The following is a 23,347-nucleotide window of genomic DNA, read 5'->3' as shown; positions in this document are numbered from 1 at the left end:
GCTTGTGTCATTTTTATTTTATTTATCAGATTCTTGAAGAAAGTCACACCAATGTTTGGGAAATATTTTGGAAAGTCCAAAATAACATAGAATAATCATTTTAATTTGCATATAATCTCTGATAAATCATTAAGCCTTCCTTAAATTTGTCGAGATGGATTATTTCCTTAGTGCTTCAGTGTGATGATCAATCTTCCAATTCTTGTCTTAATAAGTTCATAATTCAATAGCTGTTACTAAGTTTTAGTCTCATACAGCAGAATATTGGCATTATTTTGTGCTTTATTGGGTACAGAAAGTTTCCCCTTAAAATATTTCCATTTTTTGAGAATTCACTTTTACAGAAGATATCTGAGGAATGATATCTTGGGATAAAAAATGTTTTTGCAAACTATATCTTATCAACTTGGCCTTTTAGGCTAATCAACTTGGCCTTTGCAATTAGATATTTTGACCTAGTTGATTATACATAATATAATTGAAAATTAGAGAGCAGTGGCAATTTCTACTTAAATCCCAATTATGAAATGAGCCCTAAGATTTTTCCTTTATTTCTATCTTTGGTTTCAGCTTCTTGTCTTAGAAATGAGAGGAAGGGAGGGAAGAGAATGTGGAGATATTAATTTACTATGAATTGTAACTGAATCTAAAAATATTAGGTCAGGAATGCCTGGGTGGCTCAGTGGTTGAGAATCTGCCTTTGGCTGAGCATGATCCTGGTCTGGTTATTGAGATCTGCATCAGGCTTCTCGCAGAGAGCCTGCTTCTCCCTCTGCCTATGTCTCTGCCTCTCTCTCTGTGCCTCTCATGAATAAATGAATAAAATCTTTAAAAAAATAAATAAAAACATTAGGTCAATAAGAAGTATGGAAAAATAAACCTTAAGTCATTCATAGAACACTTTCAATGGGTATAGAGCTCTGTTATACAAATAAGTGAAAAATAAGTTCCTTGTTTTTAAGAAGTTTGCTGTAATATCATATTTATATGGTGGTTGAAATGATAAAAAGTAGATAAAGTGCCATGTATTTATGACATGCTTATTATATATCTAGATCTATTATTTAACAAGAACAAAATACTTGTTGGGAGCTCTAGGAGAGATCAAATAGGGAAAAGTTGAATCTGACATATTTTGTATCAGTAAACTAAAGAAAATATTTTAAAAATCTTAAAAGCAATTAAAATAAATATTACCTAATAATTAATAGTAGATAGGGAGCAGACATCTCAACAATAACAATAGAAAGCCTAATGGAATGAAGTCTTTAAAAAGTACTGACAAATTACTTTTGAGTTAGATTTCTATACCCAGCAAAACTATTATATAGAGACACAAGAGAAAAAAAACAATGAAAGAATATTTTATCTTTGGCATCTTGCTGAAAGAACACTTATAATTTTTATTTCATGAAATAGGAACCTAATCCTAGCAGAAAGGATTGAGAGGTGAGTAGCAATAGCAAGCAAAGATACTGGTTGACATAAACAAGCATTGATTGTAATGATAGTTTATGATGATATGTCAATGATAACAACAATAATAATAATGACCAACTGGAGGCTCAAAATTAATGTCAAACTTAAATACTAGACAACAGTAAAATGTGTGAAACTGGAATAAAATCACTAAGTTCCTTTATTAACCAGGAAGAAAAGGTACTTTGGGGATACAATCAGCAAAATTTCAAGTATATGAACCTCTGCAGGATATCTGAAGTCAAATGTTTTGGGTTCCCCAGTTGATAGCTGTGTGACCTTGAATTATTTATTTAATCTATTCCTCAGTTTGTCCATATGAAAAATAAAGTTGATAACAGGGCAGCCCCGGTGATGCAGTGGTTTAGCACTACCTGCAGCCTGGGGTGTGATCCTGGAGACCCGGGGTCAAGTCCCACATCAGGCTCCCTGCATGGAGCCTGCTTGTGCCTCTGCCTGTGTCTCTGCCTCTCTCTCATGTGTCTCTCATGAATAAATAAATAAAATTAAATAAAAAAAATTAAATAAAAAAAATAAAGTTGATAACTGTTTATAGGGTGTTATAATAATGAGTTTGGTACTTATAAAGCATTAAAACAGTGTGTGACTCTGTGAGAGTACTATATTTTATATATATTCTATATATATAGAATATATATATATATGCATACATACACATATACACATACATATGAAATATTTTCTAATACAAATAGTATATATACCTGGATAGGTTTGATTATGATTAGTTACCATGTGGACCTAGAGAGTGTTATGCTAAATGAAATAAGACAGAAAAGACAAATGCCGTATGATTTCATTTATATGTGAAATCTGAAAAACAAAACAAATGAACAAAACTGACTAAAATACAGGCAACAAGCTGGTGGTTGACAGAAGGAAGGTGGGTGAGGAGATGGGCAAATAGATAAAAGGGATTAAGAGGTACAAACTTACAGTTATAAAATAAATAAGCCATGGAGATGGAAAGTACAGCATAGGGAATATAGTCAATAATACTGTAATAATGTATGGTGACAGGTGGTGACTACACTTATTGTAGTGAGAACTGAGTAATGTATGGAATTGTCAAATCAACGTTTTACATTTGAAACTAATACAACATTGTATAATATTTACACTTCAATAAGAATTAGTTTAAAGCTGTTGTAGGTTCTTTTTTTCTTTTTAGAGATTTATTTATTTACTTTTAGACATTTTAAGAGGCAAAATAACACACATCCATAAATGTATATATTTTTACATCTTCTTCTAAATCTATTCTAATGGAAAGAGCAGCTAGATTATAGGGCAACATCTAAATGAGTTGATGTGTGTTTGATATTCTGTTGTTAGCTATCTTCTTTGGAATGAGTTTCTGTTCTTTTCTTCAACTATATTACTTTTACTATAATTATTGCTCTTGAAAGAGCAAGGTACACTCCAATCAGATGGATCACATCTTAAATAGAAATTTTAATCTCATCTGTATTTTGTCTCTTCAGATAATTGGGATAATAGAAAAGGAGGTAAAGATGAATGATAGCTGCTCATAACTGGAGGTTATTTCAGTTAGAAGGAGCTCACTTCTTAGAAAGAAAATCCCATTTGTGATGAGGACTGGGTGTTGCATGTAAGTGATGAATCACAGAATTCTACTACTGAAACTAACATTATACTATATGTTAACTAATGAATTTAAAGAAAAACTTAAAAAAAAAGAAAAATTCCTGATTGGACTTGAAACTTGGGACAGTTCTCATCTAAAATGATGTAAAACTTGCTTGTGCTGACTTCTTTTTTGTTGATCTTGTCCCAAGAGCATGAAGAGGGGGCTGCAATTCTGCTCCTTTTTAGGGGCACTGGGAATGCCTGCTCTCTAATGTAACAAAGTAGCAGTGCAGTAGCATTGGCAGTTTATGGTGTTTAGCTCTGGTATTTCAATACTGTCTTCCAGGCAATCTCTAAAACTGTCTCCTCATTCAGGCCTGAGGATGGATTCCCTGGGGATCGCTCATCTCAAGCCTCTTTAGCATGCCATTGGCACCAGCCCTGCAGCTCTGGCTCTGGTTCTGAAGGGTGCTTTAGGCTGAACAAAATCATTCCACCGGGTTCTTTGATCTGATCCCAGTTGGGTCAGCTGGGGAAGTGAGCTTGCTCTCTCCACTCTTCTACAGCTCCAGGTTGGCTTCTGGCCCTCCAATGTGGTCTGTTCTTCTGATACCATGAGGTTCTAGCTCTCAGCTGCTTGCCCTGGCATTGGCCCCCATCTGGCATGCTGACTTCTCTCTGCTGGCACTGACTCCATTTTTCTGGCTTTTGTTTTCTTCAATGCTTCTGAGTTTTCCCTGACTCCCCGTGAACTCCCAGGCATCCCAGGATGCCTGAGATGTAATCACATTTCAGCTGCTGTCCCCATATAAGGTACCAATTAAACTGAGATGAAAAAGAAGGAGTAGGTTCCAAGACAGAAAGCTGAAGCCAACATTTACTCATCTCTGAGCCATAGTAGCAGGAAGAAAACAACACACACACCCTGAGTTTTGGATTCTAAACTACAGTTTGGAGGCGTGAGGGGGTTTGTTTTAGTATGTGTGTTTAGAGTCAGTATGAGGTTTCATCTTTAAGTTTTAGGGAATTGCTTGGAGTTACTTATGAAGGAGTTGCTGAAAACCCCCCATAAACAACTAGAAGTTAAATCCTATCACTGTAAGTATACTAAAAGAGAAAAAAAAAATAGTAAAGCATTATATATAGAAAATCCTTTTCACAGTCCCCTCCAAAAAAATAATGTCTCTTTCTTTTCTCACCTCAGTAGGAGATACTATTGTAGTGCAAATTTATTTGTGAAGGACTAAATATACTCTACAGTACTTCAGCATGGGGTGACATAAAGACATGTGGTCTTTTGACAGTATTAAAAAATGTCTGGTCAACCAAAGCCCCACCCCCCCCACCCCCCCCACCCCCCCCACCCCCCCCCCACCCCCCCCCCCACCCCCCCCCCCCCCCGGCTCTACAAAACAAGGTCACATGAGGGAATTCAAGATGAATTGCCAGTGATTGAACTTGGAAATGAAAGTCTTAGGAGAGTAAGAAACTTACCATTCACTTGTTCTCTGGCTTTCCTCATTAAGGTTGATTGTGTGGTATTTTGTTTTGTTTTTTTCTCTATGAGCTCAAGTTTAAATAATCACAAGAAACTGCTGGTATTTACTTTTTAAAAGCACTAAACTATTCGAAGTCAGTGCGGTAGGGAAGGAGGGCATAATAATGGCAAAGAAAATTCCATTTTATTTTTAAAAACATGCTACCAAAAAACACTTGGTTCAAAGGAGGAACTCAAAATTGCAGAATTGTCCAAAAATAATGGTAATGAAGAGAAAAGCAGAATCTGTGGGATACAGCTGAATCAGTTATCAGAAGAAAATTTATAGCATTAAATAGCTGTATCAATAAAAATAAAAATGAAAACGAATGGAACATCAATTAAAACGGAAAAAAACAAAGTAAATCAGAAGAAAGCATAAAAAAGGAAGTAATATAAATAAAAACAGAAATTAATGACTTAGAAAACAGAAAAGTAGTCCTAAAATCACATTGAACTATTCCATTAATATTAAAATTGAGAAACCATTACTTAGTGTAATTGAAAGAAAGGACAAAGAAGAAATAATAAAGAAGAGAAAAAATGAAAGCAGAAAACCACAAAATTGGAAATCAAAAAGAAGAAAAAAATCCATCAAACCAAGCAATTTAGAAAGTTCTATTTTGCCCAATATGTGCAAATAGATTTGAAAATCTTCATAAAGATGGAAATTTTAAAAATCCAACTTATCATAGTTGACCCCAGTAAAGTGTAAATGAAACTATTACTAGTAAAGAAGTAGAAAAGTAAGCTGTCACAGAAGAGTCCCAGGTCCACCTGGTTTTACAGGAAACCATATACAACTGGAATTGAAAAACTTAAATCATTTAATATTTCAAATGCACTGAGTCAATAATCCCAGTGCATTCAAAATATGCCAGAGAATATAGTCATGAAAGAAATCTTCCCATTTCATGGCCTGAATCTACTATAACATTAAACCCCAAAGCTGACAATGATACCACCAAAAAAAGAAAAGTACAGAAAATCTCACTTAAGAATATCAATGTCTTACATAGTCTTAGTAAAAGTATTAAAAAAAAAAATAAAAAAAATAAAAGTATTAAAATATTAGCAACTGGAATTTGACAGCATATATAAAAGTAATTGCACGATGACCAAGGGCTGAGATTAATTCTAGGAATGCAACATGGTTCATTTAATTCAGGTGGTTAACTATTAAAAATTTCATTAAACTGATACAACATAGTAAGAAGGCTAGGGAGAAAAATCATTTGAGCATCTCCAAATATTCAGAGAAGGCATCTGACAACAATCAATATCCATTCATAGTATAAACATTCAATGAAATAGTAATTGATGGATATTTAACCATATGAGCTTTCTCTCTCTCTCCCTCCCTTTTCCCTTCCTTCTGAAAAATTAGCATAAAAAATTTAGCGTCTTATTTAATGGGGAAACTGTAGAAATGTTTTGTCTAAAGTTAGGAACCAGGTAAGACTGCTCATTTTCTCCACTACTGTTTAACATATTGTTGGAGGTATTAGCCTATGCAGATAACTCAAGAGAAAACAATTGGAAGCATAAGAATTGCAAGGGAAAAAGTAAAACTATATTTATGTGGAAATAGAATAATTATATAGAAAAGAAACTGTGGAAAACAATAAAAATGATAGAGAATTTAGTATAATAGGAGGTTATTAAATTAACATAAAAAATCAGGAAGCATCACAAAAAATCAGAATCTAAAATGGATCAGATCCTATTTCATGAATCATAACAGAAATTATATTCATTTGTATCAACTCTGCAAAAAAATCTTCAAGATGTAGATAAGAAAAACATTTAAAAAGTTTCCAAGAGTCACACAAATAGAGCTGAACAAATAGACATACTCATTCTTGGATGGAAGACACAGTGTCATGATGTCAGTTATCCCTAAATTGCTTAAGTTTAATGTAATTCCAATTAAAAAAATCAGTCTTTTTCCATAGCTGGATAGACTGATGATAAAATTTAATTGGAAAGAAAATAAATAATAAGAATAGACAGGAAAATACCAAAAAAAGAAGAGGAAATGTGTATATATAGTGAAGTCACAGCGATTCATCTTCAAAACTAAATACTATACAGGGAGCCTGGGTGGCTCAGTCCATTGGGTACCTGCCTTTGGCTCAGGTCATGATCTTGGGGTCCTGGGATTGAGCCCCACATTAGGCTCTCTGCTCAGTGAGGAATCTGCTTCTCCCTCTCCCTCTGCTGCCCCCCTCCACTTGTGCTCTCTCTCTCTCTAATAAACCAAATCTTTAAAAAAATTAAATACTTTAAAATGTATTATAAACACTAAAAAGCTATATGATTAAGTCATTTTGTTAATGTTACATAGACAAACTGATTAGTGGAATAAAATAGAAAATTCAATAAGTAACCCAATTGTATATGCGGTTTATATGGAAATTTAGTATAATATACTAGAATGGAGATGTTTCACAGCCTGATGGCCTTGGCTCAGCAGTGGAGCCCCCTGTGGGCCTGCAGGTATGATAGTGGACTGGAGGCACATTACAGCTTCCCTTCTGCTTGGAGGCGTGGCCATATATGAGCGCACTTGCCTCAGAGGCTGCAAGCCTGGTCAACATGGGAAGGAGGAATCTGTGCCTGGCCTGGAAGGGGCACAGGGCCCTTGACTGGCCCTGTGTGCAGTCCCAGAGCCATTTGGGGGTGAGGATAATTGCCAGGGGTGTGGGGCTCCCTGTGCAAAGCAGCTCTGCCCTCTGGGTACATTTCTCTGCTTTAGTCCTGAATTTTGCCCACCAGCCACTGGCCCTCAACTTGACCACCCTGGCGGTGCACGGGACAGCTTGCAAGCGTAGCCAACCTGAGCCAGGGACTGCCGATGCCTCTTCAGCCTCCCTGGTTACTCAGAGGGCAACAGACGACCTCTGCACCAGTTGCCTTCCATTCAGTCCCTCTCTGCAGACTGGTATGGAGAGTTGTAAATAAAGACCTTGCAGCTTTGGCTGTCAACTCTTAAACAACAACAACAGCAACAACAACAACAACAACAGCAACAAACAAACAAACAAACAAACCCCCTAAAACAGAAAACCATATCTAAGTAGATTTGTGCAGTTCGAATCCCTGTTGTTCAAGGGTCAACCATACATTTTGACTCACTTTTGTACCCTGCAAAAATTCCACTTCTAGGAGTCTATCTCTATAATACGTTGGCAAAAAAAGAAGAGATTTATGCATAAGACTCTTCGTTGCAGCACCCAGTAACAAAAGATTGGAAATAATCTGAATTTTCTGTGGCAGAATGAATTGCTATCTATCAGCATACCAGAGTAATATGCAGCTATAAGGAAGAATATTAAAAAGTTCAATATAGTGCTGTGGAATGATGTCCAGGATATATTGTTAAAGGGAAAAAAAGATGGAAAGTGTGTTATTATTTTTCTAAGAAAGGGATATACTATATTGCTTATATATATATTTAAAATATTTTATTTATTTATTATGAAAGAAAGAGAGAGAGAGGCAGAGACACAGGCAGAGGGAGAAGCAGGCTCCATGCAGGGAGTCTGATGTGGGACTCGATCCCGGGTCTCCAGGATCACACCCTAAGCCAGAAGGCAGACTCTTTTTTTTTTTTTTTTTTAAATTTTATTTATTTATGATAGTCACAGAGAGAGAGAGAGAGGCAGAGACATAGGCAGAGGGAGAAGCAGGCTCCATGCACCGGGAGACCGACGTGGGATTTGATCCCGGGTCTCCAGGATCGCGCCCTGGGCCAAAGGCAGGCGCCAAACCCCTGCGCCACCCAGGGATCCCCAGAAGGCAGACTCTTAACCACTGAGCCACCCAGGCATCCCTATATTGCTTATATTTAAAAATGGAAAAAAAAAACCCTGCCATAACAAAAGAATGAGAAAGTATAGTGGGTCACTTTTGGTTATTAGAACTGATGCTTTGGATGATGAGGGAGAGAATAGGCAAGAGGTGATATGGATGAAATTGGAATCTTTCAACATACCTTGTTCCAAGTATTTAACATGAAATGATGTTAATATTTTATATAATTAAAACAAAATTAAATAGTTAAAAATCCCATAGTATCAGAAAGGATACAAATGAAATGAATTGTGCATCCAGTTGATGGTTTAACTGCACTTATATGCACACACAGAGGAACTATTCTAAATGATTTCAAACTCAATAATTTGTACTTTCTTAGTGGAATATGTCCTCATGATAAAAATAATAGCAAAATATTTTTAAGTCATTTTTTAGTAATCACATTTTTGGTAGTAGTTTTGTATTGTTTTACTGAGGTATGTGTATTGTGGCATAGAACAGATGAGCGATATTGATATTGAGGAGTGAGTTTTATGGTGTGGGAAAAGAAGAAACAGTTGTAATATATGTAAATTAAAAATACCAACATGAACTTGAGATATTTTATCTTAAAAAATATGTTTGGTATGTTAAATGGCCAAGAACTCAATAGCATGGAAATACCCTCATGCCAAAATTATATTCTCTGAATATCATTTCCCACTACTAAGAACTAGGAATCTTGGAGAAAAGAGTGATTGTAGTTGAGGGTAGGAATGTACAACATAAACTCAGAACATCTTGTTATATTAGAAGCAAGAAAGTTATTATAGACTATGGTTGCATTAAAAGGACTCAAAAGCCAACTTGAAAAATCTCTCAGTGACTGAAAATGGAACCATTTGAGTATTGATAAGTATTAATAAAAGCAACGAAACAATGAAACATATCATATTTGTTTAGATCTGTGAATTTATAGTAATACTGAAAAAATCCTTAGTTGCTTTTGGAGGCTGTTAGGAAACTAATTCATTACTTGAAAACACATATATCCATTAATTTCTGTTTTTATCACTATTAATCCTTTTTATGCTTTCTTTTGATTTACTTTGTTGTTCTTTCTCTAGTTTTTTGAGTGGAGTATTTAATTTGTTTTCATTTAAAATTTTTATGGATATGGATATTTAATGCTATAAACTGATAAAAATCAACTATTGTCCTTTTTTTCTATATGATCTAAACCTTAGGGTACAAATGAAAATGATAGAGGAGACACGGATGGAACTCGGACTTCTTTTATTATATCTTAAGAATTTGACTAGGAGGGCGCCTGGGTGGCTCAGTTGGTTATGTGTCCGACAATTTTACCTCAGGTCTTGATCTCAGGGTTGTGAGACTGAGCCCCACAGTGGGCTCCATGCATGGAGCCTGCTTAAGATTCTCTCTCTTCTTCTCTCTCTGCCCTTCCTCCTTATCCCTTCCACCTTCCTGCTTGTGTGTACACACTCTCTCTAAAGAAAAGAAAACAGAATTTGACTTGGGTACAAATTGTTGGATGACCAATAATGTATAAAGAGAAGTTTCTCCTTAAAGACTATTACAATTAATAAATAAAGAGGAAATAATAGAAATAGAATAATACCATTTTATAAATTCCCCAAATTAATGGATCTCAGTGATATAATCAGCAATGACTGAGAAAATCACACACAAGCACACATAAACACGAGGGAGAGACAGCCAAAATATGGACCTCTTAGTGGAAATACGAAGTGTTGGCTGTGAAGTAATATTTCCCACTCACTTCCTCTCTATAGTGTCCCATTCCACCCCCCATCTCACACACAGACAAACACACACACAGCAAACTGTAATGTGATTAAGCCTCTCGCTCTAAATAGTAATTCACATGCAATATAAGAGATAGAGCAACATGTTAAATGATACCATGGGGTTGCAATCAACAAAATCAAAACTATATGAAAGTCTATAGAATAAGTGATCTGATTGATTTTCTTAATAAAAAATTGCAAGGGGGAAAACATACATTGGAGGGGGAAAGTCTATCAAATCTTTAAAAATGTGAACCAATTTAAATAAAGACCCTATTTGAATAATGATCCAAACAAAAATTTGGACAAGTAATTGGAAGTCAATCATGGAAATGTGAACAGTGACAAGATTTTTAATAATATAAGAGATATTTTAGGCACAATAATTATATTTTAGTTTTACTAAAAAGTACTTATCAATCAGAGATACATACTGAAATACATAAAAATAAAATGATATGGCATTTGTTTTGAAGTTATTCACTGAGAAGGGGAGGGGTAGTAAGTGGGGGATTAATGAAACAGTATTGATCATAATTATTGAAGTTATGTGATGGATTCATATAATATTCCATTTGGCTTTTGTTTTTTAAAATTTTCTGTAAAAATATTTTTTGAAACTTCAATACATGAAATATAATCACTCAGTAAGTAACAATTCAGGCTTTTAAAAAAAGTGTTTATCTCCCAATGAACGATACTAAAACTCTTTCAATTACAAAAAGACATAAGTATGTTCTTGATTGTGAGGAAATTAGAAAACCTTAAGACTATGCTTCTTCATGAGGCAGATTAGAAATTTACTGGCATGGTGTCAGTGATGTGATGATAAATATTTAACAGTCAGCTCTCCAGAAATAGGAAAAAAATTGGTGATTTGTTATTTGTAGCATTTTCTAATTTTTCTGGTGTAAATACTTTCTCCATGGCCACAGGCTCCCGACTCAATGTCACTGGACATGGAATTGGAATTGGAAGAGCTGTTCACAACTGATCAGTTCTCACAGCCAGCCAGTATAAGCTGGCTCCAACTCACCACTGCAGAGCCCACATTGAAAGACCTAGGAAATATTCAGACCATTACTGGAGCACTTCATTTTGTTGCCATCTACCACCTCCATGTCTCCTCCACAAACACATAGGTCTCCCAGAGCCCTGCTCTGTCAAGTCAAATCTCTGGATCCTTCTTAAGTAGGTTTGGCTCCCTAGATGTCGGACGACTAGGTCAGATTTTTGTATTGTGACATTTATTCCAATATGTTATATGATCATTCATCAAATATTTACATGGCTTCTGCTATATGCCAGGCCCTGTGCTCAATGCTGACATTGTATGACGTGTAAAAGAAACTTTGATCTTTGCCCACATTGAGCTTATAGTATCATTGAAGCAGAGAAACATTCATGAAACCCCTCTTGAATATATAATTACAAATCATTCAGTGCTATAAAAGAAGAGGATCAAGATTCTATGTCAGTGTATAACTGAGCAGAGCTGACCAGTTCAGTTTGGAGGTTCAACAGCAGCTAGCTTCTTTATGGAAGTGGTATCTGAAAGGAGATCAGAAGGTTTCTGAGGAATTAATATTAATACTGTATTACATTAGTATCAATTAGCATGATATTTTATATTAATTAATATCAATGTCAATAAAATATTAATATTTTTTCAGAATACATGGGGATAGAGCATTCCAGGTAGATGACAGAGTCTGTGGAAAGGTCTTAAAGTGGGAGGAGGGATCAAAGGAGAGGAAGGGAGGCCAGAGAGGCTGAGAAGCAGCCAGCAAAAGGCATAGCCATCAGAGATGTGGGAGAAGAGAAAGTAAAGGTCTTTTTTCCTGTGCTTATAGGACCGTGGAATGTGGCAACTAGGATGAGACCAATGCAACACAGAGTTTTTTTTTTATATAGAATATTCTAGTTTACCAAAACATCTATTTTTAATTCCCAGATGTTCACATTCATGTGGATATCTGGAGCACTTCCATTTTATTGTGAGTTTCCTACAATTTAAATTCATGAGATACATGTTTGATGAATATTCCTATTATTTGCAGGTGGCAATGTCCTACTGTCTAGGCAAAGGGGTCTCTGCCGTGGCATTCTGTTTGGCCTTCTTATAGCCATACCTCCCCTGGGTGGGGAAAATCTGTGAGGCGAAGAGTTGATGGCAATTCAGAGCCTCACCCCCTACTCCTTATGGATTATTATCTATGTACCTGGGAGCCTAGAATTTTCTGCCCAACCAACCCTAAAACTGCTGTCTGGGCACAGGAATCTGATAGCATTCTGTGCTACTGGAGGTGAGAGGGGGCCAAGGCTGCTGTTTGTTGGAGGTGGGAGGCCAATGGTGGACCAAGCCTGAAAATATAGTCTTGGTTAACTATATACCTGGATGTGAGGACCCTTCAGTGTGGGTGAAGCTGGGGTGGAAAAAGGAGGAGTCGGGGTACGCTGGGAGGAGGGGTCTGTATGTGTGTTTGTGTGTTTGTATGTGTGGTGATGGTGGTGGTGAATGGCCATTAATAGCCTAAATTCTAAGTATTGTGAGAAGTTTAAATTTGAATCTGGCCTTCTAGGTCATTACAAGCTATATTTGTCAAACAAGAAGAATAGAATTTTTATTTAATAATTCTTTAAGTTTTTAAGCATGTAGACATATGTGGTTCTCCATTTGTACTTTAGTTCAATGTGTTAATGAGGGCAGTTTTTATAACCTATCTTAGAAGTGCTCTGCTATCCCTACAATGGGAAACAGTCATTTTACATATGCATGCTTATTATATCCTTAATACATTTTGAGGTATCTAATGGATTGCAACTGCCATTGTGAGGAAGCTTCAGTGATACTTTTTGTTGGGTGCTAATTGTGTGTAGGCTTTGTTTTAAGGGCTTTTTAAAATTTATTTTAAGATTTTATTTATTTATTTGAGAGAGAGAGAACACAAACAGGGAGGAGAGGCAGAAGGAGAAGGAGAAGCAAACTCTCTGATGAGCAGGGAGCCTGATGTGGGGCTTGATCCCAGGGCCGAGGGATGACGACCTGAGCCGAAGGCAGGCACATAACCAACTGAGCCACCCAGGTGCCCTATTTTAAGGACTTAACATGTATTAACTCATTTATCTCTCATAACAACCCAGTGTGGTAGGTGCTGTGATTTTCTCCATTTTACAGATGAGAAAACTAAGGTTCAGGGATGTAGTAAATGGTGGAGCAGGTTTTGAACCCAAGAACATTACTCAAATTTATGATTAACTTACCAGACTGTTCTGCTTTACAGTTTTCTCCTTGAGAAGGAGATGGGGGTTACCTTGAATTACATTGGCCACTATGTTCACTTACTGTGGAAGGACAAGCATTTAAGTATTATTGTTAGTATTATGTGGAAGTATCATAGATCATTGGTTTTACTTAACAGTTTGAAGAAAGTGGGCTTTTATTATTAACACTTTATTCACATAAATCTGACTGCAGGACTTTTGATACTTTATGTCCTTACAATATTTTGAAGGTTAATTTTTACCCCCAAATAATACATGCTACTGAGAATACAAAAAATTAAAAAGTACACAAAAAAACATAAAAATCGGTTTATAGTCCTACCAACCAAAGACAAACACTGTCAACATTGTAGGACTTTTTTCCTAGAATTATCTTATGTTTTACAAAACAACACATATAACTGACTTCATATCCCATATAATCTCTATTTTAGTTTTCAGTTAACATTACAACAAAGTTTTCCTATATTCTCAAAAACAATGAGGAACAAGGAAAACCATAATTTGTTTAATCATCCATTTATTACTTGGTTTTCAAAGTGTTTTCTTTTACTTATTAATTGATTTCTTTGCCACTGTAAATATCTCTGCATTAAACATCTTAAAATTTTGTCCAAATGTCAGTATATCTCCTTAGGCTAAATTTATAGAAGTCAAATTGTATGAGCATTGTTAAGGCCTTTAGAATATATTGCCACATTTAGTTTTAGAAATTTTGTACCCTTTTAAGTTTTAAACACCAGACTATGAGTATGTTGACTTCTTCGCATTTTCTCTAAAGTTGAGGGGTATCTATGAAGAAAACTCTGCTAATCTGACAATTTTAGTAGTATTGGTTTTTGTGTCTATATGCATTATCTGTCATTGTTCTTTCCAAATTTATCAATGGAGATTTTGGTGTTTGTGATATTTTCTGTGGGCTCTTTATATGAACAATATTTTACCTCTTTGATATTTTCTGTGAAAATTTCAGACTAATTTATTGTTTGCCTTCTAATTTTTGTCAGTGTAACTGACAAAATTTAGACTTTTTCTGTAACTAAATTTATCTTTTATATTGTATTTTTTCCATTTTTAAAGCTTGATGATTCTCCTTTATGCAGAAATCAAATTATATTCAACAATGTTTTTATTTTTGCTGTGTATGATTTTTACAGTTAACTCTTTAATCCATCAGAGGTTATTTCAGCAAACAATAAAAACCTAAATTGATCCCACATTAATTTCTGCCCAGTAGTTATTTACTTCTCTTAATTCCCTTGGTTGAACAAGTTATCTTTACCCCATTGGTTTGTGAAAGCTCTCTTTTATCAGTTTTAAAACACTATATCAGGCTATATATTTTGTTTCATTAGTCAGCTTATATTTTGGACAAGTATAGGATAAGTTTAAATTATCATAATATTAAAATATGTCTATGCTGACCAATTATACCATTAGTTAGAGGAACTAAGTCAATGGCTATGTACCTGAGAGGGCACTAGGAATGGAAAAAAATCCCCTCCTGAACACTCTAAACACACAATGAACTCTTTCCAAGGTAGCCACTAGATTTTCATATGTATTTGGACTCTCTCCATAGGGTCCAGTAAAATGTCGTCTACACTGTGCAAGCTCAAATATTTTCTATTGTCTGCCTTGTCAGAGACCAGCAAGAGAATTGATTTCACCAGCCACTTCCAGAGAGGCTGTTGAAGCTCTGCTTATCAAGGTCTGCTGACTTTTTGTCTTTCTGGTCACATTTCCTCTAAGATCTTTGGAAGAAGCAACTGCTATTTTGTGCTAAGCTATTAAGTATAGAACTTGATGAGATTTTCCTTTTACTTTGTATGAATGTGGGATAGGGTATGGATATCTCCACAGGAGACATGGGTCAAATATGGCAGGAAGACATTAGAACAAAGTGTGATTGGATTGATGAAAAACTATTTGGAGCATTTAATTTTCATTCATTTATTTACTAAAGATTTTATTTATTTGAGAGAGAGAGGGAGAAACAGAGAGAGAGAGAATACATGAGTGTGGGGAAGGGCGGGGGGACAAGTGGACTCCCTGTTGAGCATGGAGCCCGACACCAGACTCTGTCCCAGGACCCTGGGATCATGATCTGAGCCAAAGTCAGATGCTTAACCCACTGAGCTACCCAGGTGCCCTATCTGGTGCATTTTAAAGGTTTACCTGTGAAATCACAAGCACAGCCCTCTTTATACTTTGCATGAATATTTTGGACACAATGATAACAGTCAAACAATAATAAATTAGAAAGGACCCTGAGAAATCATCTACTCCAAATCCCTTACTTTATAGATTAGGAGAGAGAGAGAGAGAGAGAGATGCAAAGAAGCTATGTTTTCCAGTGATACAATTAATTACTAAAGAAATATCCTATCTTCTCTTTTAGTATTCTTTTTATCACATTCTGCCTTCAGTGATTAAAATGAAAGTAACAGCTGGAGCTTCCAGAACCTCTAATACTTTCCTTTTATATAATATATAGGTAGAGAATTCATGTTTATAAAATTCCTAGTGAATTGCAATGGGCCTTTTAAAGTTTCCCCATTTTAATTCTCTATCCAATCCCAATAAACTAAGCCATAAAATCAAAAATTCACTGGAATTTAATAGTTTTTCCCTTTTGTTCTGCAGAATCTCATAAAACCCAGTTCTAAACTCATGCGTGTCATATGCTTTCTGATGTCATGTTTAAGATGAAAGCCAAAAGATAAACTGAAGCTGCTGACCTATCTTGGATTGTAGTTTTCAATCCTGAATTATAACATGTTCCACCTTCACCTCCTATGCTGTGCTTTCATATTTTTTTTTTTTTAAGAGAGAGAGTGAGCAGGAGGGGCAGAAGGAGAGGGAAAGAGAAAATCTTAAGCAGACCCCATGGCCAGCACAGACCCTGACCAGGGGCTTGATCTCAATATTCTGAGATCATGATGTGAGCCAAAAACCAAGAGTCAGATGCTTAACCCACCGAGCCTCCCAGGTGCCCTGCTTTTGTTCATTATTTGAAATTCTCTCAATTTTTAAAATTTCCATCTCTTATAATGAAAACAAACAGTTGTTTAATTTGAAAAGTAAAATGCAAAGCATGAGTCAAGACCAATTTATGTGACTTTGAAATGTGTGGTAAATATTGGAATCCAAATTTTTTTTTCTTATTTTCAAGAGTAATCATTTGCTCAGCATACTGAAAAATCATCTCAGATAGCAAGTAGCTAAAGCCATGTCTACTTCATGTACCATAAATGGCTATAATTTAAAATAATAGCACTGTTACTAAGAGAAATAAGTTCTACATTATCTAGCTGTGTGTTTACAACCTCCTGGTTTTAGTAAATCAGATGTTAGATTTTTCCTTTTGAGGCGGTTTTGTACTAAATTGCTTAGTGAAAATTTGTTTTTGCATCTCTTATAAAGAAATACAATGAATTAAAATGTTCCATGGATTAATGGGGAGCTTAGGCCTCCAAATATCCTTTCTTTCTTTTCTATTAATAGAAGAGATCAAAGGAGGTCATAAAGACAAATCTTACAAGGATGTTTTTTCTGTGATTTCGATCATACTAGAGAAAGAATTACTCATGTGGCAACATCAAAGCTTAAACTATGAGGACTTATTCTATTAGCTAGAAAATGATACATTTAGTTTTTCTCTTTACAAAAGGAAGCATTTGGCTATTGCTAAATGATTGTATACATGCTGTCTTTCATGCTTTCAGTCTGTTATTGCATCTGCATTTTATGAAAAGCTCATATTTTAGGTTTAGCAGATGGACTCATTTGAATTAGGTTTGCTGAAAAGTCTTTCCAAATTATATTATGTAAAAGGCTAAAGCAATAGACTTGACTCAAGATTTTCTGGAACAATGATTAGGTCCAAAGACTCTTAGGACAAAGAATTAATTGTAGTAAAGAACACCCTGAGTTCTCTCAGGTGGGAGGGACGGAGTCCTTCCAGAAAAAGTATGGTTCTTACCTCAAAATAGGTCCATGAAAAAAATGCCCATTTTCTTTCTGATGGGGCAATCTGACTGACCCAGATTCCTCAGCTGCAGAGCACATAGCCTATGAAATTTGCTTTTAATTTTCAAATGAACTGCATTAGAGCCAGAATCCCAACATACTGTTAAAACAGAAAGAAGTTTCATGACATTGACTATATATAACGTACATGAATGCAAAAATTTCATGGGATGGGGTCAAATCCCTCAGAAGAAACAGGTTAAAGAAGAAAAAAAGACCTTCAGATATTTTTAGGCTTTTACAAGCTATGAGGAAGAGTGGTCACAGTGACCTTAGGATCCTGGTAATCCTGGCAGCAATTTGTTTTTAAAAGTAAAAGTCAAAACCTCCTATCTTCCTTCTACTTTTTAACTGGAGGAATATAGTCTCTACACAACTGCTGTGAATCTATAACATTTGAAAGAAACATGAAGTCTTAGAGGAAGAGTGGGGGGTTGTTGGGTGGATGGGTTGAGGGAGAAAAGAAAGGCTGAATGTGGCAAAATGGAGAGTTTCTAATACACACCAAGATCCAACCTAAAAAGCAGTCTAGGACAAAATAATTAAAAAAAATTTTTAGGACAAAATAATTAAGCAGAATTGTTGAGTAATTTTGTCCTATCCTGGGCGAGTGAAGTAGTAGGAACATGGGATTATATGACTTTTTTCTTCCTCTCTTCCTCTCTCCTCTCCTCCCTCCCATGTGTTCTCCTTTCCTCCCTTCCCCCAGTCCTCCCTTTCTTTCTTCCTCTTTTTCTTCTGTAACAAACTGAAAGGACAGTATCAAAGAAGGGCATATAGATGGACCTGTGAAAAGCAAATCAACTTAGTTATCCTTTGGTATTAAGAAAGGAGTGCCTAGCCTGGGACCCCTCAGGGATCTAAGGATGAGATTTGGTGGTTTATGAATTCCTAAAATTGTCAACATGTGCATATTTGCATTTTTCTTTTTAGTAAGCTTTTGTCTTCTGCTAGATTCTCCAGAGGTTCTATGACCTATAAAAATGTAAGAACCACTGATGGCAGTTAAAGCAAGAACACTAGTTAGATACTACTACAATTTTAAAATGATATTTTGGTATAACTATGGCTTTCTGAATACATATTTTTCTTTTAGCTCTGGGGCTGGAGGTCAAGGCACTGCCATTTTCAGTAAACTTTAGATTGTGATCATTCATATAGCACTACTGAAATGCAAAGGTGGGATCCTGGTAGGATCTTGAAACAGTAAAAGGATGTTAGTAGAAAAAAAAGTGAAATTTGAATAAAGTCTGCAATTTAGTTAACAGAATTGTACCAAAGCTAATTTCTTAGCTTTGATATTGTACTGCAGTTGTATAAGATGTTAAAAGGCGAAGCTGAGTAAGGAAAGGGTATACAGGAACTATGGAAGTCTAAATTAATGCCTCCTCCAACTTTAGTTAAAAAAAAAAAAAGAACAATAGAACCATGAAATTATCTTCACTTTTGGTTCCAGCTCTGCATGAAGTCTGACAGTTTTCTCATAACATTGTAGTTAGGTGATACAATAAACTACCCCCTTCTCTTAAAAAGATTTAAGCAAAATAAAATAATCTTGTCTTTGTCACTCTGCAAGTTACATGTCTATTAATATATAATATCCTGAAAATATGTTAAATTGCTTTGATCTTTCCTCCTTTTGTGGTTTTGCTGTTTTTGTTTTGTTTTGTTTTGTTTTGTTTTAAGATTTTATTTATTTATCGTAGAGTGTGCAGGGGGAGGAGTGGATGGAGAGAGATAAGCAGACTCTGCACTGAGCACAGAGCCCAATTCTGGACTTGATCCTATGATCCTGAGATCATGACCTGACCCAAAATCAAGAGGCAGGTATTTAACTGACTGAATCACCCAGGTGCCCCATTTTTACTGAGTTTTGAATATGTTCTCATTTGATAGCAATTCCTGGACTCTGTTGTGCTTTATTCTTGGTCTTGGACACAGAATATACTTTTGTGTTACTTCTAGGTGTGTATCATTAACATAAAATACCTGGCTATTTCTTTTCCTATCTTCCATAATTATTAGAATCTCAGTTATTATTTTCTTGGCATTAAACTTGAATATATTGCCTTTTTCTTTTTCATCATTTCCACAGAATTCTTAATAGTAGTACTATGTTACTTACTATTGGACATCCAAATAAGTGTCTGTGCAAGAGGATATATAGGCTATCTGAAACTGTGTTCTCTACCTTTTATTCAATTGAAAAAATACTTGAATGACTCTTATGGTTACAAGCTATTTTTCAGCAGACATAACACAAGTAAGATCCCTACTAGATTCTCACCTTCATACTTTCATTCCAACCTACAGGAAGGAGGAAAGAGGGAGTCTAGGACAAGTGGCCTTGCATTTTTAAATTTTTAAAAAAGATTTTAGTTATTTATTTGTGTGTGTGTGTGTGTGTGAGAGAGAGAGAGAGAGAGAGAGAGAGAGAGAGAACACACAGGGGCTGGAAAAGGGATAGACAGATTCCACATTGAGTGTGAAGCCCAATGTGGGGCTTCATTTCATGACTCTGAGATCATGACCCTGGGATCATGATCTGAGCCAAAATCAAGAGTCCAACACTTACTTGACTGAGCCACCCCAGCGCCCCAGTAGCTTTGCATTTTAAGTCACTTGGAGATTATATCCACCTCGGTTCTCTCATATCCATTAGCCCGGCCATAGTTATATGGCCTCATTTCTTTGTATATAGGAGGCAGAAAGATTAGTTTTCCTGCTGAGTAGCCTGTACTCCCTAAAACTTAGTGGTGGTGGTGGAGACTCTTGTATAAGGAAGATGGAGAGAATAGGGAGGTGTCTGCCATGATGGATTTTAAGTGCAGGAGTCATACATTCTAATGAACCTTGTCTCCATCTGTGAATGCTACTAAGAACAGGGCCTTTAGTTAAACAGATAGATCCAGCCCACTCATTCTCATACTCTTCATCATTAAAAATTCACTTTGATAGGTTTATGAGCAACAGAGCTTAGGGGAGGCAAAAGTGGAAATGTGGAGACCAGTTAGTTATGAGGCTACTTGTAGTAGTAGTTCAGATGGTATGTGATGGTGGCTACTGTATGTTGGCAGGGTACATGTGTAATTTTTAACCAGTAACTACCGTTAATTTTCACTTGCATAAGGAAATTATTGTAAAGTTTAATAAAACATGGAGTATTTATTATAATTATGATTGCCCTAACATAATTATGGTTTTCTCCCCTAGGATGTTGATCACATTTTTATACATACAGTGATTTTGTAGTAAATATAATAACCTACTTTGGTATTATTTTGGCCACTGAGCTAATAGTTCTGATTGAATTTACAACAACATGACGTTAGCTGGGAGATGGCCTAGGAAGACTTTGAGAGATAATAGTAGCTTAGACTAGGGTTGTAGCAGGGCAGATGCAGAAAAGAAGAGCTCAGGATGTACATTTAGAGGTAGGGTCAACAGAACTAGCAGGGAGAATGTGAGAGGTGAGCCAGAAGCCAATGACTCGTAGGTTTTAGCCTTGAGTGACATAGTGAATGGCACTGTCATTTACTAAGCTGTAGAAGTCTGATGAAGAAATGGGTTTCCAGGAGCTGGTGAGAATCATGATTTTGGTTTGGGTTATGTAAGTTTGAGGTCAGAAATACAAAAACCAAATGGATGTCTAATGGATGATTAAATCTAAATGCTTTAAGTTTAGGTGTCAGGTGAGGGAAATCTATAAATTGACTGGGAATTCACACTACAAAGATGCCCCTGGAAAGTCTGAAGGATGTGTTGAGGCTAATAAACTGAAGAGAAAAGTAGAAAGCTCCAGGGGATTTGCCCGGCAGAGATAAGAATGATGAAGGGTCTAAGAATGGGTGGGCTGAATTATCTGCTGAACTAAGGGACCTGCTCCCAGTAGCATTCACAGATGGAGAGATGCTTATCTCCACAAAGTACTTAGATTTTTATTGCAACTACTTAGGTAAGTGGACACTGCTAAAAGTGGACAAGAATGTCCTGGGCAACCTTCTTTTAAAAAGAGCTTCAGAGGCATCTGGGTGGCTCAGTTGCTTGGGCCTCTGCCTTTGGCTTGGGGTCATGATCCTAGGGTGCTGGGATCGAACCTAGCATTGGGCTCCTGCTCAGTAAGGGGCCTGCTTCTTCTCCTTCTGCTGCTCCCCCCAGCTCATGTGCTCTGTCTCACTCTGCTGTCTCTGTCTCTGTCTCTCTCTCTCAAATGAAATCTTTAGAAAAAAGGGGGGGAGGCGCTTCAAAGAATGTGCAGTTTGTAAGCCTCCAACTTCTGTCTTGTGTGTAGTCTCCATTCTTTTGGCTTTTAAGGTCCTTCTTCTTAACTCCCCAGTGTGCTCACTGAGACTGGGCAAACATTCAAAGTTAGCTAATATTTTCACCAGGTTGGGTTTAGCAGGACTTCATAAACATCTTAACAGTTGGAGTTTTTGCTTGTACATCCTTGAACTCGAGACTAGGTTCAAGAACTTTTTTTTTTTTTTACATTTTTTTATTTTTTTATTCATAGAGATGCAGAGAGAGAGAGAGGCAGAGACACAGGCAGAGGGAGAAGCAGGCTCCATGTAGAGAGCTTGATGTGGGACTCGATCCAGGGTCTCCAGATCACGCCCGGGGCTTCAGGCAGCGCTAAACTGCTGCGCCACCGGGGCTGCCCTCAAGAACTTTAAAAGAATACTCTGAACTGTTTGGAGCTGACCTCTCATCAGGTAATGCCAACACTCTTGTTAGTCAACACGCAGGAGTAAAATTGGGATGATGAAGTGTTAGTTTGCATTGCTTGCCACTTTGAACTTTTTATTTGGTCTCCTGTAGTCTGTTCTGTCTCTTCCCTTCTCACCCCTCTTCCATCCACATGTAACACTTTTTAACAGTTCATCACAAAGAGAAAGTAAGAACTGGATGGTCTCCCTCTCATTTTCTAACACTTTTGACTAAAAGTGGATCTGTGACTATAATCATTTCCAGAAAAGATATGCATTGGGTGCCAGTAAATGGACTCTGGCTTCCAAATATGTGCGTGTAGAGACATCAGGGCAGAGGAATGACTTTTATTCTGTTGGCAAGACAGTGCTATTTGCTTGTGCTCCTGGTCTTTATTTCAGAGCACCAGATCTTCTACCTGATAAAACATTTTATTTTATTTTTTTTTTATTTTTTATTTTTTTTTTTTTTGATAAAACATTTTAATAATGCCAGAGGCCAACTTGCCTTTTATTCTGGATTCTCTCTCTCACTTGGTTCTTAAGTTCCATTCATTTACTTAGAAATATACATAGAAAAACACATCCTTCCCTCCCTCCATCCATTTGTTGTTCAGTCATTCATCATTTATTGAGTGATGACTTATATCTGCTCTCCTGTACAGAGAATTGTAAGAGCTTTAAGAGATGGTTTTATAGTCATTGCTTCTGTATGTTTATGAATTTTTAGGGTTGTATGACTTCCATGCATTAACCATCTAAGTCAATATTTGCTTAGGTTTGTGATGGGATGAGTCAGCCTGAGGCTATAAAAATTTAGGAAATTAAGAATAAAAGAAAGACTATGGAGTTAGTCACTGGTAGCTTTTCATAAGACAAAGTCTTAAAGTGGCCCCTAAGGAAGCTTGGGGTTTGGTTATCCAGTGTGTGGATCCCAATCCCTCACCACATTTCAGTTCTTATTTACTCTGAGAGGAAGAAAAATTCTATAAGGGTTATATGAGATAGTCTTGGTTCTGATCTTTATTACTGGGTTAAAAGCTATTCATTAATTTCTGCAGTGTGTT

The 23,347-nt window shown here is 36.2% G+C and overlaps 1 protein-coding gene and 1 long non-coding RNA gene across 5 annotated transcripts in view; one reads left to right on the top strand and one right to left on the bottom strand.

Annotated features, from left to right (window-relative positions):
• Positions 1–23,347, top strand: part of DKK2 (dickkopf WNT signaling pathway inhibitor 2) — a 370,758-nt gene that overhangs the window by 99,236 nt on the left and 248,175 nt on the right. The gene's annotated exons all lie outside the window — the stretch shown is intronic.
• Positions 9,719–23,347, bottom strand: part of LOC112671610 (uncharacterized) — a 47,097-nt gene continuing 33,468 nt past the window's right edge. Inside the window, exons 4-7 of one of the 3 annotated variants that reach the window (XR_007407839.1) lie at positions 17,528–17,674; positions 13,522–13,602; positions 11,758–11,808; positions 9,719–9,936 (exon numbers count right to left, since the gene is read on the bottom strand). This is a non-coding gene — a long non-coding RNA (uncharacterized LOC112671610). The remainder of the gene's footprint in view (positions 9,937–11,757; positions 11,809–13,521; positions 13,603–17,527; positions 17,675–23,347) is intronic. The other 2 variants (XR_003143729.3, XR_003143730.3) reach the window with 2 other exon arrangements.

This window comes from Canis lupus, chromosome 32 (assembly GCF_003254725.2).
Source record: "Canis lupus dingo isolate Sandy chromosome 32, ASM325472v2, whole genome shotgun sequence".
NCBI lineage: Eukaryota > Metazoa > Chordata > Mammalia > Carnivora > Canidae > Canis > Canis lupus.
Note: the sequence above shows the minus strand (reverse complement) of the source record. Positions and strands in the feature narration are given on the sequence as shown.